Raw genomic sequence first — 18988 nt, 5'->3', positions numbered from 1 at the left:
TAATGGTCAGTAGTAGAAGATCACATCAACAGCTACCAGCTCTCTGCATGCGAAGCATCAAGTGTGTTGATTCATTCCCTGTAACTCTATCCTAAACCCGCGTAGAGCCCAATGTTGGCAGCAACATTATTTGTGTTATGTCTAATGTGGTGCGAGGATCAGGCTTTCAGCAACCTTGTGTTAGGTTATTCTTAGAGGGTGCAGTTCTCAGTGTGCAGACAGTTGTACCAAGCACGACTGATATCAGAGCAATAACATATTATTCTCAAATAAATCACATCTTTCGTCTAGGTTGAAAGCTACAATAACAATTAGGTGTCGTGTGCAAACTGAAGCCGAAGGAAAATATGTTGTTTAAACATTTAATAAACTCATGCTAACTTAACACAATATATAGAAACGCAGTAACCATATGACAGTCACTCCTGGTGAGTCGGCTGGACTATGGAAACTCGCTGCTGGTGGGAGCAAGGGAAGATCTCTTATCTCGACTCCAGGTAGTGCAGAATACGGCGGCCCGCCTTGCCCTTAACAAACCGGTTAGGACACCATCAGCCTCACTGCTGCATTAGCTATACTGGCTCCCAGTCAGGAAAAGAGCTATCTTTAAGATGCTCTGTATAGTTTTCAGTTCACTAAAGGGAAGGGGTCCAGCCTACCTTAGGAATAAACTCAGGTGGTATCAGCCGGCCCGACAACTGAGATCCAGCAATTCCAACCTTCTGTGCACGCAGAAAATACGGAGGGCACGTAATGGCGGTAGAGCTTTCTCCTATTTGGCAGCCAGCCATTGAAACATGCTCCCACAAAATCTCCGGTTCTGTGGTGAACTAACCAACTTTAGGAGACTGTTGAAGACATGGCTCTTTTAGATATGCATCCTCACTATCTTTCTCTTTGTAAAGCGCCGAGAGATCCCCCGGGGATGATTTGTTGCGCTTAATAAATCCACAAATAAAATAAATAAAATAAAATGTGTATGTTGGATTCGTCATTTTGGTCCTGTTTGGTGTAGATAAAGATTGGTTATTTTTCTAATCTGGTGTGGTGCCCATTTGTAGTGGTTTTACTGTGTTACTTGATGTTTATGTACAAATGCTTTACAAATTGGCTCTGAAATAAGCCTGACTGCTCATGTACAGCTACCAAGGGGGTGAGTAGGGGCTATCTTGCGTGTGTAACTGCCTTACCCAGATTAGAAGGAAGGGTCTCTACTTCGATAGGGTGCAAGGCACTGCCAACTAGAAAACACCTATTTCTAATATATATATATATATATATATATATATATATATATATATATATATATATATATATATATATATATATATATATATATATATATATATATATATATATATATATATATACTACTATTATAAAGGAAGAACTTTGAACCTTTGAGGCGGGTAAACTCGGGAACCACAGCGCCAATCCACACACCCGATTCATCGTTGTGTAATCGTCAGGGTGTGCAGATGGACATAGGCTATATAAACGTAATAAATATACGTTATTTAAAAAATTTACCGAAAAAAAAGTTGGCCCTTGAAAGAAGCGCCGGCCGCGACGTGCGTGCCCGACGTGAGGAGCGCGGGGTTGGAGCGGCGTCCAGGAGCGAGAGGAGGACCGGCGGACATGGCGCGGTTAGGAGTGGCGGACAGGCAGTGAGGAGCGGCAGACAGGCGTTGAGGAGCGGCAGACAGGCGGATGAGGAGCGGCGAACAGGCGGGGAGGAGCTGTGAGCGGCGAATGAGGTAGGTTATTTATTTATTTATTTAGGAGCGGTGAGCGGCGGAAAAATGAAGCAAAAATGAAAATCGTGAGCAAGAGGAAGCAAACGAAGCATTACAAAAGTGAGCCAAACGGTGCATTACAGGAGGAAAAAGTTACGTGTGCAGGTTACAAAAGCGTAGAAAGTAAACATAGAGGTATAGGAGGAAAAAGTGACGTGTGCAGGTAGCAAGAGGAAGCAAACGGAGCATTAAAAAAGTGAGCCAAACAGTGCATTACAGGAGGAAAAAGTTACATGTGCAGGTTACAAAAGCGTACAAAGTAAACATAGAGGTATAATACTGCAATATATGGAGGAAGGCTCCGGGAGACCCACGGACAACGTCGGGGCGGGCGGGGGCCCTGAAGCCTAATTGCTCCCTGACAACATCGGGACGGGCTGCTAGTATATATATATATATATATATATATATATATATATATATATATATATATATATATATATATATATATATATATATATATATATATATATATATATATATATATATGTATATATATATATATATATATATATATATATATTTTTTTTTTTTTTTTAAATTCACTAAAAAACCAAAGGTTACAGGCACGCTACAGTTAGGTAACGGTGATTCTATCCATTCTTACTTACTTTTAATTGAATATATAACGATGCACTATTAAAAATCGAGAGGGATAGTTATGAATGTGAGAGATATGTTTTACAAGAGAGCCTTAATTGTTTGCAGACTGATTTAGTCTTTATCTGTGCAAGTGGGTTATAAATTGGATTTACATAGCTAGTGAGGGTAAGAGGGTCTTTAGGTCCCCCCTCCTCACTTAGTGTATCCCAAACTTTGCTTTTACAGAGCGTGGCCTCCTAACTCCTGAGCTAGGTCCAGGTGAGGTGAGGTACAGTCCCCGGTCAAACTGGGTGAGTTAAAATTGAATTTTTAACCTATATAAGTATATGTAGGGATGTAATACAGCTATTCACAAACTGGTAAGCCATTATATTTGTTTTTAGATGTGAGACACAACATTTGACACGGAGGAATACGAACATGGAGTGATTAATTCACATATATCCTTTATTGTAAAAGTTGCACTTATAATTTGCATTGGTGTTTATATTTGCAGTAGCAAAAACATTTCTAGAACAGAGGCCCTGAAGAAAGCCGTGGGATCTTTTACCTGTCGGCTGAAACATGTCGGCCCATTTGCAGTTATTTGTTAACACTGCCTTTTTTTGCACTGTTCTTGGTTTTTAATTAGTGGAAGAGACAATTTCTAATAAATCCTCAACCTTTTTGTTTCTTCACTCTATTTTATATAGCACTTATAATGTTTGCACTGCACGGATTCCTATATTTGCTTCAAGTCTCCAGGTCATTACCAGTGATTGTGGGCTTGATCCATGTGTACATCGACAAATTGGGTATTGAGATCAGTCTTGATGATCAAGAGACATACCATCCCATTTTTTGGATGACCAAATGAGATAATTGATCATATCTACACTTTGATGGGAATCCATTTGTTACTTGTGAGTCTCACCAACAATCACTGGTGGCTTAGTTTTTGTATACTGTGTTTTCATCATTCACCACCACACAAACAAACAGGTCCGATCTCTTTGGATCTTTTGTATTTAAGCCACGTTTTAAACACACATGTAAACATACTCCACACGCCCTAGGTTCGTCGCCTCTCTCTTCCGAGGCTTGTATCTCTTTAAGAACATTCGACCATGTTGTATATTAAACACTCCCCATCCCAGCTCCTCCTAGCGTCACTAAAGCTATCCCAGCAGACACCGCACGATACAACGGAGACACGAGTTAAACGCCATCACGGTAAGCGCTGCGCTCTAACAGTCACCTTGTCTGATGGTACGTCAGGGTTTAAGAAAGATATATGTGGCATAATAACATTAACATTTAAGCAACAGTCTTTGCACAACGATTTTGAACTCGTAGTTGAGCTCTGAGGGCGGGTCCCAACACAACATAGAGACGAAGGTAACACAGTCAATCTAAACGCGTAACTGGCAACTCCCATGACCAAGGCATTTTTGCATCGTTCGAATGTTTTTTGATAACGTGGTATTCAGCAGCATTTATTACCACTAGGAGAGACACTCACGTTTTTAAACAGGCTCGCCTGCACGTAGTATTTAACTCGTTATTAACAAATGCACACAAATGTAATAATCATGAATTCTGGCAATGTGATGAGTTGTTATATATGTTTATATGATGATTGTACAAAAGCATGACGTATAATTATACAGAAAGGTGGCAGAGTATGCATAGCTAAATGAAATATATATTTCCGTTTATTGCAGATTGATCCCTTGAAAAAGGCGCAAACTGTGCCAAAATGCATTGGGAAAGTGATAATTTCGTGAATATTTGAATACGATACTAAAAAAATTAAACCATGACGTATTAAATGAGATGTGAATACAACATCCAAAATTGAAAACATGAAATAAAAGAAACGTTTGGAACAAATTACTAAAGGCATCTTTTTTATCAAACTGTTGAACTGAATATTCAGCATATACAGTGCCCAGGGAGACAGACCAAAGTTCTGGTTCTGCCCTATAACCAACTTAACTAAAATAGCCCATGTAACCTTTGTTTTTTTAGTGAATTTCTAAGGATTTTTAAATGCGAATTTCTAATTATATCGTCCCTGTAACCTTCTTTAGTTTCAGTGATCTTCATAGTTTTTTTTACATAGTAGTAATGTTTGCAGAGTGGCGGAGAAATGGGCTGGGTCTCTGTAGGACTTACAGTAGATATCAGGCGGGATTCTTGGCCCCCAAGGTCCCTCATGAGCAAAGTGGACTTCATCCCCAAACCAGTAGTGCACCAGGAGGCATGTTTGCAGAGTGGTGGAGAAAGGGGGTGTGGCCTACAAAGACCTCATAGCAATCCCACTGTGATGGACTTATTGGAGGTAACAGGAGGTGTAGTTGCCCCAAGTATGTCCTTGGCAACAGAAATGGGATCATGGATGTTGAAGGAACAAACAATGGGAAGCCAGGACATAAAGGAGTAAGGTTGCTACAAGTGGAACCTACCTGTCACCAATGATATAAGAAATAAACCAGACAAAGTCCTGATGAGAACACTAAATTTACAGTGGAATGAAATGCATCGATGATACATCCCTGGGAACTCCTACATCAAAATCAGCTTGGACAGTAGTACAATCCCTTGAATGAAAAACCCACCCTAGTCAAACAATTCGGAAACCCCCAAGTGTCTCCCTAGAGGGTCACCACATTGTGAATAATTGTGATAGACACCCCAGGTTTTGACTCGTGGGACTAGTTTTGATAATTTCATTTAGGTCTTTCATGATTATGTGTCACTGTATATGGAAGCACCAATTTGGTTGATATTTATTGTTTTGATGTGCAATTTGACAGTCCTTTGATTTGTTTGGTGTATTATGTATATCTAGTTTCGTGAACCATATTTGATCTAAGAAAATGTTGAGAAATAGACTTGTTTATGACAAAAAGAGCGTTCCAAATATGTTTATTAAAAATATTATTCAGTTCACAGTGCAATAAACAGACGGGCCGAGAAAATTCAATTGATTGACCTTGCTTTTGAAAAGAGGAAACTAAAATAACCACAGCCATTATTTCAGTATTGTGAAAGTTTCAAGAGGTCCATTTTGGCTGTTGGATAAAGGGCCAAACCCCTTAGTTCATCACTTTTAGAAAATTTGAATTTTCTTGTATTAACCATTCTGTTCCTCTGCCTGTCTCTGGACTACACGTCTGAGTTGGGTGACAGCTAGGCTTTATGCATTCCCGCTAAGCAGTCACACACAAAGGGAGCTGAGTGTGCCACTCACATTCTGATGGCTTTTCACCAGGCTGATGGGCCTTCCTGAGTTAGAGTGAGAGGGAGGAGCTGATACTTGCACCTGAACAGGACCATGCCTGTCTCCACACAAAGAGTTGCATGCCCCCTTAATGAGTCTGGAGCCAGAGCAGAAAAGGGCAGGGTCTTCTGCACCACAAAGACCTTTCTTTGAAGTCTCCCTAATACAGTACAATGTCAGAGGAAGGAATGGGTATAAGTACTGGACCTCAGACACCATATAGGTAGAACACTTCTGGAATTAACACAATTCTACAGGGAGATGAGCTGTTGTACTGTCAGGTGGGACCAACACTTTGCTGTGTTGGACTTATGCTTCTTGCTGTGAGTGAGAGGACTGGACTTGACTCTCTACAATGTGCATCTCTAAAGATTCTTCAAGAGTTTGTTGGGCTTTCTTTCTGCTTTTGAAGTCTCAGGGATATTAAAGACTTCTCAAACACCAACCTGGTTGGTGTCATGCTTCATCATTGGGGTCCCAACCGGGCGGCCGAGTGCCTCCCGGTTGTGCTATGATGCCTGATTACAGCGGAGCTGGTGTTGTGCATATATGTGGTGTGAGGTGAATTATTTTCAGTTAAAAATTGAGGATCCTTGCCTATACCTGTAATAATGGCGGTGCAGGATAAGGTTAAAAAGCACTATGTGTCGTGCACCTAATCTGGAATTATTTCCCATAAGTTGACTATGTGTGGCGGTCTACATGTTACAGCCCATAAAAAAAGTGAAAGGGCATTCTTCAGTACCAGGTGAGTGAAAAGTGAGTGGCACAGGTGAATTGCGCCACATGAAACGTTTTGTAATACTTCACCTCACACCACATATCTGCACAACACCAGCTCCGCTGTAATCAGGCGTCGTAGCACAACCGGGAGGCACTCGGCCGCCTGTTCTAAGCTATCAGAGTGTGAGCACATCTAAACTTTTAGAGTGTACTAGACTTAACCTGACTTTGACTGTGGTTCCAGCTTGGACAGGGTGCATGCCACTGTCAGCCAGAAACCCAATTTCTAACAGTAATTCACTATTATCTTTTTAAAAGACATTGCCCTAATCTATATATTAAAAAGGGAGGTTTAGGCTAATCAATATATTAAAAAGGGAGGCTTAGGCCTGGTAAAAGGTTTATTTTGCCAGGTCAAATTACCTGTTTGAAACTGCACACAGGTTGCAATGGCATGACTAAGGCATGCTTTAAAAGGCTTCTCAAGTGGGGAAACAATAGGTGCTACAGGGCCACTCTAGCATTCAATTTACAAGCCCTGGGTATATATTATACCACTTTACCTGGGACTTACTAGTAAATTAAACGGTCCAATCAGGTGTAGGCCATTTGTTCCATGTTTTAAGGAGATAACAAAAGCACTTCAGCACTGGCTAGCAGTGGTAAAGTGAACAGAGGTCTAAGGGCCAGAAAAAACGGGGTCAGAAAACAAGAGGATTGAAAGTAAAAAGTTTGTTGGTGACAATTACAAAACACTTGGCCTTCGGCCTCGTGGTTTATGATTTGAAACATTTTCATATCAACACATTACACAAGTTACCCCACTGCTGACCCCAACTCTCCAGCAGCATCTCCATTACACCTGGAAGTCCGCCAGGCATGATGATGGAGCAGGGTTGTCCCTCAGGGGGTATTGGGAGTAGTCATTGTGGCCTGAACAGGTCAAAAATCGAGAGTCAGAGTCTTCACTTTCAGGTGGTCCGGGCGGGATTGGATCAGAGATTTCCAACATTCAGTCCTCTTACTGGGAGAAACTTGGAGAGTCACAGCACTGCGGAGAACAAGAGTTCTGTGTCACATCCTCATTGCTGGGATTAGGTTCTCCTCTTGTTCGCTGTGCCTTCCGCTGCCTTCCTGAACCTTCTTGAAAAAAGAAAGAATGCGAGTGACATCTTCATCACCCTGGCTGACAGTGATCATTGTTCCTTTTCTGCACATCACCACCCACCGTTGGCATTCAAAGAGCAGGCAGAATTTATTGAGGTCCTTGAGGTCTACCAGGAACCCCTGGCGGATATGTGAGTGACAGGCTCTCTGTCTAATGCTGGACCATTCATCTTTTGCCTTTCTTCTGTTGAGTACAGTCACATCATCAATGGGAGCAGGAAACCATGTAGGCTGATGTGGGATGGTATCCAGAACCACACGTCCCATGCTACCATACCCTAGGGCTCTCCCTGTTGTTATATGGAGAGTCAGCCGATATTCGAGCAGAAAGCTGTAACTAGCAATTTTACTTGATGTATGATCAGGGTGGGCAATGTGGATCACCTTATTAAGGGTCCACATAAACCGCTTGCCTGGGGCCACCTTGGGTCACTTTGAGATGCTGTATGCCCCATGACTTCATATAACTGGCAAATCTTTGGTCATGAAATCGATGGCCATAGTCAGTCCTCACCAGTTGGATTAAGCCAGGGCCGTCGATTATTTTCTCTACCTTGGCTATAACTTTTGAGGCAGTCTGGGATCCCATTATCTCCACCTCAGGATATTTCATATAATCATCAATAATGACCAGTGTATGTCATCCATCGGGGAGGTGGCCAAGTCCATACTAGCTTGCTCCCTGGGGTGCTTAGGTCCCTCTGCTGTGATCAATGGAGGAAGTCAATCTGGGGCACCCACCACTTGACACCAGCGGCATGACCTACCTGCTTGCTCCACCATTTCGTCCATTCCTGGAAACCATACCTGAGCAGGGAGCCGGCTTTCGTTTCGAACATTCCTTTATGTCCTCGATGTGCTAGCTGCACTACTTGGGCAGAGAGGCTTGACGGTATGGCCAGCCTTGGCCCTCTGAGGAGACATCCACTGCTATCAGTTGACAACTCTTGTCATACATGTATCAAGGACTCAAGCACTTTCCTGGCCACTGGGGTTCTCTTTGAATGGTGTCTCATGATGAGGCTCCAGTCATTGGACCAAATTACGGTCATGACCATCTGCAAACATTCATCTTCTCGTGTGGCATCTCCCAGTGACTCTAACGTCATCGACATAGGACAGGACTTTTCGGCCACAAACCTTACATGGGCTTCCGTTGCTTCAGCTTCTGCTACTTCAGCTGAGGTGGCCTCATATTCAATTTGGGAATAATGTTGTTACATCTTGGATAAGGAATGACTGGCATAGGCGACTGGAGTCCTGCTCTCATTTGGTTGTTGCTTCATCAGGGCTGCTCCAAGACCATGAAGGCTCGCATCCACAGTCACTTTGGTGGCCTTTTTAGAATCGAAGTAGGAAAGAGTGGTGTCTGCGTTATACTGCCTCCTTGGTTTGGAATGCTGTTTCCTGTTCTGGACTTCATAGCCAGAGGGTCAACATATTAGTAAGCTCCCTGAGAGGTCAAGTGAGGTTCAGAAGATTCGGGATAAACCTCCTACAGAAATGTTCCATTCCAAGAAAGCTCTGTACTTCTGAGATATTGCACGGTGCGAGAGCTTCTTGTACATCGCACATTTTCTTTGGGTTTGGGGCAATCCCTTTTTCTGAGGGTAAGACCAGCCTCTTTGATGCTTTGCAGCACTCCCAGTAGATGCCTGTGGTGTTCCATCAATGACTTTGCATTGACGAGAATATCATCACTTACATTGATGACTTTAGGTAGCCCTCTTAGCAGCTCTCTAATGGTGTTCTGGAACACCCTTGCTGCACTAGATATTCCAAAATTGAAGCAGCGATATCGACAGAGATCGACATGTGTTGAGAAAGTAGTAATCTATCTTGAATTGGGGTGAAGTGGTACTTGGTGGTATCCTGACCTGAGTTCCATCTTGGAGAAACACATTGCACCATTTAACCCACCCAATATGTTATCAATTGTGGGAGTGAGGTGGCGTTCCCTCTTGATAGCTGCATTGGGAAGCTGCATGGCCACACAGAAGTAACCTGCCATGGTTGCTTTGGCTTCTTGGCCACCACGTTCTGGGAGAACCACAGGGTGGGCCCAGTAACCCTTTTGATGATTCCTTCTCGCTCCAGTTTTTCCAGCTCTTCCTCCACTTTTGGCCTCAGATGGAAAGCTATGTGCCGGTGTCTTAGGGCTACTGGCTGGATAGATGGATCTATGTGGAGATTTGTTTCCTTGTTCTTGAGGCATCCAATCCCTATGAACACTTCATTGAATTCTTCCAAAATGATCGCGATGTCTTCCACTTGTACCGTGAAGGCGAACAAGATCAGTCCCAGGGCTTCTACAGTGCCTCCAATTACGAGCATGCTGTGCCCTTTCTTGGCTACACATACCTTGTGCCAGTATTCCTGTCGTGGTGAGACACAGTGGATGTAAAACAGCCCAGGAGACGGAGGAAGACGTCTGCCCATATGCAAATAATCTGATTTTTACCAATTCTAACAGGGGACTAGCGTCCATGGTACAGTAGGTGTTCGTCGACATAAGCTGAATGGTTTCCCTGATATCAGTCATCGCTGTGATTAGCTAATCGTCCACTTTAATCTGACACAGAAGGAAGGTGACAACTGGTGGATGGACGTTTTCCCACCGCAAGGACGTAGTGCACCGGGTATTCTACGTCATCGTCCATGTCTTCTATGTCTGCTGTTTCATCAACCAGTGGGATACCTGCTTCCTTTGGGAACCTGGATGACCTTCACACCTTAGCGTAGAGATTGTATTTCCCACATGCCAAGCATCTCTTTCATTTGCCGGGCATTTGCTCATCCTGTGTGGGGACCCTCCACAATATGCACATTCTTTCTTCTTTCCTTGTGGGCATGTCAATGGAGCATTGGATGGTGTGTCTTTGTCGCGCTGATTTGCTCCATTTTGATAGGGTAGTGAAGTGCATCCTCCATGTGTGAGACTCTTCTTGTTACCAATTCCTTGGACCGTCCCAGCCTCAAGATGTCTTGCAAGGACTTCCTGATTCTTGAAGTATAATTTCTCTGAGCTTCGCAGAGTAGCACCCTTGGATCACTTATGCGCAAATTTCCTCTTGCGCATCCTGAAACCTGCACGTGCTTGCAAGTTCTTTCAGCCAGTCATAGAATGTGCCAAGTGATTCAGACTCCGAGCGAGCTTGCCAGAATACAAAACGTATGGATATCACTCACCCTTACCGCACACTCTCCGGCGGCTGGACTGCATGTAGGGAGGTACTGACTAGTTCTGGCTGTGCTGATGCTCCTGCGTGGGTGCAGCTACACTGCCGAATGGGGAAGCACGTGACCGGAGCCCTTGGCACCAATTGCTGTATGACTCACATGTGGCGAGCTCTCCAGACATAGTCGGGCACGGACTGGGGTGTTTGAGCTGGTGACCAGTCGTCCTGCGCCTGGGTTGGTGGGGCTGGGCAGTGGGGCTCAGGAGGCCAGTGGGCACTGCCGGAAAAGCATACGCAGGACCTAGCACATAGCGACTCCTGTGACAGAGGGCTGCACATGACGGTCCGGGGTTCTAAACAGCTGGTTTCAGCAGGTGATGTGGCCAGCCTCATCGCCAGTGTAGTGACGGCCCACTACATAGTGGTTTGGGCCCAAACTATTTTTAAGGCCTTGAAATATTTTTGAGACACAGACACTGTATTGCAGTTTCTGTGGCCTCCATGTGACTGCCCTTTGTCATGCCTCACATTTATTATATTACCTCTGTCACTACATCATGCTAGGCGCAACCAAAATGGAGTGTCCACAGGTGTGTTAATCTAAACCCCCCGCCCTTTGGGTGATAGTGGTACACTACAATTTTGTCCGCTGCACTGCAGTACCTAAATTAACAGCACTGCAGTTGGAGGAGGCGAAGTACCCGTGCACAGGGTAGGGATTGGATGGAGGGGGGAGAGAGACGAACCTCCCATAAAAAAATCTGCAATCCCATGGTCAAAAACCAGTATCAAGAATGTGTCAGTGTATGCCCCATTGTAAAATGTCTGCAAATCGAGGTAAACTACATGCAGTACTGCAATCCTGCAGATAAATGAAAAAATAATAACACTTGACACGGGGCGAGCAAGGTGAAGCCATATGTCAGATAAAGGAAATTGAAGCATTGGCCAATTGCTCTTTTAGAGGAGTTACAATACATTTTTCAGTCCAGTTTTACAGAGCAATTCTAGCATGAACTCTGTGCAGCAAGTCGTATTACAGCCTATCATCTACAATGAAAACCACTTCAAAGGTGCTCCTATGTGATTTAACAGAACAAAGGAGAACAAACAAAGGGGGACTTAGGGGTTTTCATCTAAATAGTCCGAGGGAGCAGTTGGATAAAGAAACATCATAGCACAGCAGGGTAAACAAGAACAGCCACTTGGGAAAATAAGCACACTTTACGAAGGTGTTAGACACTATGTACTGCTTAACAATATCTTAACTATAATTAGGGCACTGGAATTATGCGACATAAAAGGGCAAAATTATGCGGCAGGGTTGAGTAAATTATGCAGTAAGAAAAGGCAAATTGTACAGCATAAGGCAAGCACATTCTATGATTTTAATACTTCATTGTATTGTAATTTTTTTTAGGTTTTGCCTGCACTGCGCTTCCGCTGGGCTGGTAAATCTCTTGTATTTAATATATCTTAAAACATTTTTTGTTAACTTCCCTGGCTACACGCATTTACGATACGTCTACTAAAGCTGTTTGCACTGTTTAAGCCCCATTCACTGTCAAAATAAGATCTCTTCCCACGGAATAGGCAGATAGTTTCTAACAGTATGATGGAATGGAATTACTTTGTTGTGTAAAGCAGATGCTTTAGCCTTAGAACATTTGTGGCATTTCCGGTTCATGCCTCAGTATCTTTCTTTGCACTTTGTGGGCATTATTGGATTGATTTGTTCAACTTAATATGTTTGCTCATTATGATCAAATTCTAAATGTTGTAATAAACATTGCACGTTAAAAATAAAGTTAACAAACAAGGGCGATGCTATATTTTACTCCTAAACAAGTAGTTACCTAGCAAACAACAGGATCATGATTTAGTAGCAAAGGGCCCCAAAGTTGTTAGAACTCCTCTAAACACATAAAATTGCTATATTTCACTAGTTAACAGGCAGTCAAAATTGCAGTTATCTTGCCGTTAAAAGGGACTTGATTTGAATGGTAAAGCAGGTGCAGTGGCACCACACCAAAAAGCTGTGATAATTGCTCTGAACACCTAATATTGCTATATTTTACTACTAACCAGGCAGCCACAATTACTTTGCGGTTGAACGGGGATTGATGGTGCAGCAGGTGCAGTGGCACTGGAGATACAAGTTGTCATGGCTCTACCTACTAAACACCAAATATTGCTATATTTGACTACTAAACAGGCAGTCACAAGTGCAGTTATTTTGCAAGCAACAGAGTCATAATTTGAATGGTGCAGCAGGTGCAGTGGCACCGGGCCCAGAAGTTGTGAGAACGCCTCTAAACACCTAGTATTGCTGGACTTTACAACTAAACAGACAGTCATAAGTCCAGTTATCTAGCAAGCGCTAGCGTCATGATTTCAATAGTGCTGCAGGTGCAGTGGCACCGGGACCAAAACTCACACCAGCATGGCTTCTGCAAGCAGGCAGGCCAGGGATGTATGACCTGTAGCTATAATGTTAATGGAAATTTACATTGCCAGGGTAGGCTGTTGCACTCATGGATACGGGTGATGTCTTGCTGTGTTTTGTGCTGGGGGAGTGCTCTAGCTCTAGGACCTTGCTTACAGGAAGGAGATTGATTGAATCAGAAGGTTGGCAGACACAGATGCTGCGGGCAGCATTTTTATCTTGCTGTGCTCGCCCTAATAATCATGTCATTTTGGACCCGATGGTCACCTGGGCAGTCAGGCCACTCTCTCACTGTCTGCGTTCTGGAGTCCTGATGATGAGCCTGACCCCCACCTCTTCAGCCCCGCAGGTGCCTGCTGCTATAGACACTGCTGGCAGGGGCCTGCTTGCAGGTACTCAGTTATGTTCTCACTCTATTTATGTGTTTTTGCTTTGGGGCTCGGGGTGCTCTGCCAGCTTCCGGCAAGCCATGTCCACCAATGATGCAGCCCGCCTTCTGACTCCTCGGCTCTGCAAGAGAGCAGCAGACTCCTGACGCCCCAAGAAGAGAGCGAAACAAAAGCTTGAGGCAGCAGGGGAAGCCTGTCAACGAGAGCGGGCAGCGGCAATTTATGGTGGCATGGTCGACGTCCTCCTGAGAACTGCACAGATGATGACAGCTAGCTGCATCAGACACATCTGAAAGGCTGCCCACTGAGTGTAGTAAGTAGTTTGACTTCTAAAGCTTCTCGTTTAAAACATCATTCAGTGCAGCTATTCTCACAAGAAGGCGGCCCCTCACTTTATCCCTTTGGTCACTTTACCCCTTTGGTCACTCTTTGTTGTGTTCTGTTCTCTTTGGCTGTCACTGAATTTATTAATAGTGACAGTATTTTTTGTTAAATGTATTAGTCTTGCCAGATTAAAACAAGGCAATTTCGGTCCCCATTGCGCTTTGGGCGTATGGAAGTTACCAGTACATCGTGGAGTGGAGGGGAAAATATCCTGTACTTTTGTGTACAAAGGAAAACATTTCTACAGCATCTTTTACTGAAACATTTCCATTACGAGAGATGTCTGTGCTGGTTTTGAACATTCATCAGCTTTCAAACCGTTCTAAACTAAAGCACTGCAAAAAGAGCTGCAACAATCATGCGCACTTTACAAAGAATTCTCAAGTTATGAAATCCAAATTTCAAAGCCAATTTTGCTCGCCAAATTCTGTGCTTATCCACTATAAATGCTGCTTTTCAGATAATTAAAAATTAACCTGTTATTTATACATATAACTTTTGCTCTTTTATAGGTTGTAAAAATTACAATACCAGCACCAGATGTAATAGTATTCAATTCATCGACCTTGAAAATACGAAACGCAGGGTTAACACTGGCAAAGTAAGAATATGTGACCTACAAGTAATCATCGGATGTCAGCAGCGAGCGCTTAACTTGTTGAAACAAAGCATTCACACAACCCATTCATGACGCACTGCTTTCACGATTTATTCTTTGCTACGCTAGTTACAATAATTCCACACAATTCTTTTAAATGGAATTCCCAAATATTTCACACAAATAGTTGCAAAAATATGCAGAATTCAATGAAGAGTAATCACAATTGATAATCATACATTGGGCCAACAAAGGAAGTATGCACAGATAACATATAAGGGTTTGAGGGGTGCCCATTGCCAATATCCTGCAGAAATCCATATTCTGAATGTTCAAAACAAAATTCAGTAATCTGTACATGATTGTGCTCCCCATTCTACAGCTACTAAACTAGGCCATAATAAAGTCGCACTGTCCATGAAACTAACAATTCACATTCAATGATAGCTTTTCAAACAATCTGGGACCCTAAATCTGGTACTGTGATTAGTAATAATCTGGCAATTACCATGTGCGAACAAAACAAACACTCTCTGACACTTTAAACATGCCTATATCAAAGGGAAATACTTCAGTTAAGCTATCCACTGAGAAATGAGCTTGCTTCACATGGAGCATTGCATTCTTTACAGCAATTATTATTTGTTGAATTGTACTGCTCCCCTGCGTGGGATGCTATGGTGGTATTTTCTCAGAATGTCTGTTGAACATTTTTTTTTCTCAATAAAATACATTTGACAAGAATTGAAGCTAACCTTGAAAAGATTAATTGAGGATAGGGATCCAATGGTGAACCCAATTTTACCTCCTTTATAATTCTTTCTACCATTTCCAGTGTAGGTTCCTGGAAGTCACACCAGTGGGTGGATGTCCCGGGGTGCGATTAGCCTTTTTAGAAAAAGACTCTTCCAAGGGGACTAGATATAGTTGATCTTATCATTAAAAAATTCCACCAGCTCTTCACAGTTTTGTGCAGAAGCTGGAATATTTTTGCTTAAGGCTATAGGGTGAAATATTTCTTTGACTATCTTAAATAGTTTCTTTGAGAATCTGTTGTTCTCCTCTAATGTCCTTTTGTGGTATAGTGCAGTTCTAAAAGCCATATGATCAATTGGAGATTTGGAGAGCAACCAATAGTGCTCCAAGACTTCACTCCGCCTCTTCGCAATTCTGAGATCATTGGTGTACCATTTCTCAGATGGAGAATATCTCAACAGCCTCCTCAATTTCAGGGGAGCACATCTGTCTAGTGCCTTGACTATTGCCCTCTCTAAGGTCTTAACATTGGATTTGATTGGTAGGTTTGCATTCAATTAAGACATGCAGAAATTATTGGCAAGCAACTCAGGATTGACTCTTCTCCATGGCCTCATCGTGACCAGGTAGGCTTCATAGTTAGTGGAGGGCTTATTTTGCACTGGGAACCTGAAGTTAATTAAAAAGTGGTCGGACCATAAAACAGCATTGATGGATTGAATTGAGATGGAGCAAATATTGGAAAACAGCAGATCCAAAGAGTGACCGGCTCTATGGTTTGCACCCCTAATCCATTGAGCCAACTGTGGCATTTGCATTTCGTTCTCCAAATTCTTACTCAGCAAATCAATCTCCTTCTCAAAATGGAGATTAAAATCTCCTAGCAATAAAATATTTCAGGTTTTAAAATTATAGGGGACAACACTGCAGATAGCATATCAGCCATCTGGGAATTATAGCCCGAAGGTCTAAAAATAATCACTTCCCTCAAGATAGTCTATGACTTACTGGAGAGCTGAAATGGCAGAATCTCACAATCCCCTACAGGAGATAATTTTATGTCTATGCACTCATACATATCTCTAAATATAATTGACACTCTACTCCCCTGTCTACCTTTCCGATTGCATGTAAGAATCTAACAGCCATTTGGTGCTGTCAGGGCAAGCTCCACCATAGAGTGAATATTAAGCCAAGTTTCAGTGATAAAGATTACATTGGGTTTGGAAATATGGATAGTATCCCATATTTCCATGCAGTACTTAGGCAAAGGCCTAGAATTAATGTAAATGCATCTGATATGAGAGTCATAGAGTGTGGCCTCATGTTCTCCCACCCCCTTTGCATCCCTTGAGTGCATTGGTGGTGGAACATCTGCTCCCTTCTCACCTGACCCACGACTCGAAAGTGTTGTCTCTTGAAACCCTGAACAGCCTCATTTGCAATTGGCACAGGAGAATGGACCAAAAGTTGATCCAGGCACTCCTTTACAACAGCTAGGCGAGTATAGTCCCTTCAGTTCCAAACTGAGCAGCGTATGTCGGGGAGAACTAGCCAAAGGTCTCTTATCTTTAGAAAAACAGTTAGGGGTTCTGGAGGCTGGCGAAGACCGGCATAGGGCAAGCGAAGATGGGCTTGACTTCGGCGCACCATGGGCGCGCCTGCTGTGCACGTCATCACAGCAACCGGATTTAAATCTTTTATCAGGATGTTACACTAGACAGCTTACCGTGCACACTCCTCTCTGCCCCACCCAAAATAAGCCAAAAGATCGCCGTAGCAGAGGTTATCGGTAGAGCACAGTATCCAAACTCACCACTTGTCTCGTGCAGATAGAAAAATTAATAAAGAGCAATAACTCCGCTCAAATTATAAAATACATTAAAATGGAGACTACCAACAAACTAAAAATACTTTCTATATGGACATGGTCCTCCCTGTAATCCAATGCAACACAAATGCAAAACAGCAGTCAGAGCAAGCGGAGGGGGCAGAGCAAGGCATGGTTATTCCTTACTGGACTACGCAGTGCCCACGTTTAAATCCAGAGTCAAGGTCTCACACTAGACCACTGTCCACTCATACTCCTCGCCCCTCTACCCTCAACCAAAATGGGGGAAGCCAAAAGATTGCAGCTGCAGGATTTATCAATATAGCACAGTGGCTAACTTGTGAATGGTTGTCTTCTCTGCGCCGGCAGAAATATGAATAAAGACTGTTAACTCCGCTCAAATTATAAAACAATATTAGAATGGAGAACACCAACCAACTAAAAACACTTTCAATATGAACAATGTCCCCACACCCAACTGTAGCCCAAAGCAACACAAATGCAATACAGCAGTCAGAGCAAGCGGAGAGTGCAGAGCAATGAGTGATTAATCCTACAATGGAACATTTAAAATGGGAAATCTGTAGTGGCAAAGGAAAGAATAAGACTAATCCAGGCTTACAACTGTCCTTTCTTCAGACTAATACATGGTCTTTGAGATGTGTTTCCCCTTTAACACTTCAGACTATGACTAAAAGATAAATCAAACACTTGGAGCTATAACTTTTAACGAGTGGATGAATTATATGTCCTGTTGAACTGTCCATTTATCTCAGAGCCGTAGTCTGATATTTTCAGTAGCATGCTGTAAAACACAGGACCGGCTTCTCAATGTTTTGATTAAAATGGCTCACTGAAAAACTGTGAGTACCCTATAAAACTGTGCATTGCTGCGGGCTTACTTGTTACCAAATGAATGATATTGACAACGTGGAAAGGTACATTTAAATCAAGAATTGGGCACTGCATTATATGGGAGTGTGCACTCATTCAAAGGCACTGGGAGGAGATATACACGGTGATGAGAACAGTCCTAAACGTTCCTATTCACCCTGAGGCACGTAGATGCCTACTGAATATATGGGAACCAACTGACTTAGACACTTATCAAACACAATGGGCCACTCTGGGCTTCATGACTGCCAAAAGAAATATCTCTCAGGCCTGGGGAGCAGCAACACCTCCGACACTACAAGCATGGGAAACGAGTATGGACTGGTGTATGTTCAGGGAATAGACAGTGTACACTGTCCGAGGCTGCCCCAGAAAATGGTCCCGTATATGGTTGGGGTGGAACTCATATCGAGGTGACATCTGCACCCCCACAAAATATTGAACTTGATGATTTGCTCCCTCCGTGAATAGTTCTCAATGGTCATAATGTGTAAAATGTTTGTATTTAAAGTATCATGCTTGTGTTGACAGTGTCCTGTGGGGGACAAGTTTTATGGCCCGCACCTGCCCTGAGATGTGGCCCCACATAAGGCCACTGCAAATCCCATAAAGTGAAGACATCTCCGCTCCAACACAGTGCGCCGTGCCAAGTGATTTGTCACTTCTCCGATCAGCCTTGCTGTGTATAATGCCAAGATGTATCACCTCTGATTGTCATGCTTATATATTGATTTTGCTTTATTGTGATAATTGTTTTCTTGTTGATGATTGTGAATAAAAAGTTTTATTAAAAAAAAGAAGAATTGGGCTCTGATCTTGGGAGCTTATTACTCAGGCATCTTTAAAAGGAGTTGCTTACATCCTCTAGATCATGGGTACTCACAAACTTTCTCTCGGGGGCCAAATTTACAGTGTGGTTTGTGTCCGAGGGCCGCACCGGTGTGGGCGGGGTCAGTG

General features: G+C 43.0%; 1 protein-coding gene across 2 annotated transcripts in view; it reads right to left on the bottom strand.

Moving 5' to 3' along the window:
* The window catches only part of GPC6 (glypican 6), a 3590060-nt gene that overhangs the window by 274933 nt on the left and 3296139 nt on the right, over window positions 1–18988 (bottom strand). The gene's annotated exons all lie outside the window — the stretch shown is intronic.

Source organism: Lissotriton vulgaris, chromosome 8 (assembly GCF_964263255.1).
Source record: "Lissotriton vulgaris chromosome 8, aLisVul1.2, whole genome shotgun sequence".
Lineage (NCBI taxonomy): Eukaryota > Metazoa > Chordata > Amphibia > Caudata > Salamandridae > Lissotriton > Lissotriton vulgaris.
This window is presented reverse-complemented; position numbering and strand designations above follow the sequence as displayed.